Consider the following 2,398-nt stretch of genomic DNA (forward strand, 5'->3'; position numbering starts at 1 on the left):
CTAAGGAATAGGCTAAAGGCTCAATATAGATAACTATTGTCATGCATTATGGGTAGGTAATAGAGGGTATCAAGCCTGGATATCAAGAAAATGCCTATATCATCTCCTAAGCTCAACATTCTTTATTTCATTTTGCACACACATTAGAAAAGTTCTATACTCCCACATGCAAAAATGGAATAAATCTAAACATCACACCCACACATGGCACATGATCAAATCAAGATGGCTCCTTATAGATTATCAATCAAGAAATGATACAAATTAGAACTTAAGATAAAGTCATATGAGTGTCACATAAATGAGACTAAGTGTCTCAAAATTAGTCATTTACTTGTCACACATGCTTTTAATTTAACCCATACTTGTGTCATACAATTATATAACCTTCAAGAGCTCTTAATATCAATTTACTGGAAGGGTTCTGCTTCTTAATCTCTACCTATGAATGATTTTCTATTAAAATGGTTGTCATTCATCCATCGTCATAAAATTACTTAACTATGTCCTTAATGCATAACTTAGTCTTATAAGAATTTTAATCCTACTCGATTCAAAGGGTTTAGCCTCAGGAAAAGAATTGAAAACAAAAATTGAAGAACCCAAAAGCAAAATAGAGAAAAAAAACTAATACAAAAACAATTACAATTGTTAAATCATAAAAGTCCACAAAGTGCAAATTACTACTTATTACAAACCACAATAATTTAACTAGAAACAACTTCATCAAAAAACCAAAAATAGACACCAAAGTATGTACCAACATGCATAAAGAAAGTAAATAATCTAAGGAATATTTTCCCCACCTCACACTTAGAAGAGGGAATGTCCTTAGCGAATAACCCAAATCATAAGTAGAAGATAGGGAAAAGAACTTTCTGGGCATAGACATCTTCTTCATACACATTGGGTCTAAGATATCTCATCTCATAATCCTCCTAGTCAGAATAAATCTCCACATCGGAATCAACTAGCAAATGTTCATCATCAGTATAAATATCACATCTACCAGCTCTCTAAAGGTTTGACCAACTTGGCACATGAAATTTGCATGGTAATTCATTAGGTAGTCAATATCCAACTATCTCAACTCTTCTTCAGTAAGTAGGCACCTGTCACACATCATCATCAACTTAGTTATGTCGTAGAAGTACCAAAAAAAGTTATCATCACTAGGATTTATCTTCTCAATGGTAAGAACTGGCCCATGGGTGGAATTGGGCTACTTCACCATAGACACATCAACTTATCGTATGTTTCTAGGTTGCCTATGACATCTCAAGTCTTTCTCAACCCATTGTTCTTCAAGAACATTATCACAAAACTCTTAAAGCCAAAACTAATACCCTAGTAAACTTGGGATTTCCTTAAGTATAATCTAGTGTAGAAACATTAATAGGGACATCAGTCGTTAAAGAAAAAACTTGACATACCCATTCATACATTACATAAATGATATGGGTTCCTGGAACTAAACAAGCACCAATAATCTACATCCAAAGTTGAGCTTCCTTGTTAAAATAAGCATATGGGTAGAATTTGAGATTTCCCTTTACTCTGTGGTGTTCCAATATAGCCATTTATATAGACCCACAAAGTATGTGACAAATCTCTCTATAAGGGGGTATTTTGTACAGCTCATCCAGTCTAGTATGATCAACATCCGGTGTGTAAAGGAAAGTGTTAAATGTTGCCACATTTAATTTCACAACCTACCCACAATCTTTGGCATTGTTGTATTGAGTGTCTGGTGACTAATTTTCAAAGAAATCTAACACCAAATCCAAGTTGCACCTACCCATTTCATCAAAGATAAATGCTATTTTCAACTTTTATATCCTTGCTAGGATACGTGGGTCGCTGGCTTCCAAACTATCTTTATTAATATGATCTATCAGTTGGTAATTATTCTCTTTACTTTCTTTGTAACATTGCACACCATTGTTTTTAACCTATTTGACACTGAACCTCCTACGTTCTCTTTGGAAGGCTATCGGGGTAGCTTAAACTATAGGTGTAGGTTGCCCTATTTAATTGCATTTTTGGTCTTGTTGGGAGGTAGAGGAAACTCTCCAACCCTTCATTAGTTTGGGATTCATACATCTTGTTACACAAATAACACCAAAAAGCATTAGATACGCACAAAATAGCCAACTACAATTAAGGTGAGGAATTTGTAGAACTACCGCATACCTAATTTGTTAGCATAGTTAAATTGATCACTTTTTATTGGGTACTCAAACTTTCCCTACTCATGATTTATGGTTAAGCACCATCACAAAGCTATTATAACTCAGTATTTTTGTTGAGCAGAACCATAGTTCAAAAATAAACCATACCAAACTTAATGAACGTGCTTCACCACATAACTCCATTCTAGCTAAAAACACTTCCCACC

General features: G+C 34.3%; 1 long non-coding RNA gene across 1 annotated transcript; it reads right to left on the reverse strand.

The window, feature by feature from the left end:
* Nucleotides 1–616: 616 nt before the first annotated feature.
* On the reverse strand, nt 617–1,576 carry LOC124897282. The gene is made up of 2 exons (XR_007054018.1): nt 1,434–1,576; nt 617–1,112 (listed from the first exon to the last, which is right to left on the reverse strand). It is a non-coding gene; the product is annotated as an uncharacterized LOC124897282 (long non-coding RNA).
* Nucleotides 1,577–2,398: the final 822 nt, after the last annotated feature.

This window comes from Capsicum annuum, chromosome 3 (genome assembly GCF_002878395.1).
Source record: "Capsicum annuum cultivar UCD-10X-F1 chromosome 3, UCD10Xv1.1, whole genome shotgun sequence".
NCBI classification, from domain to species: Eukaryota; Viridiplantae; Streptophyta; class Magnoliopsida; order Solanales; family Solanaceae; genus Capsicum; species Capsicum annuum.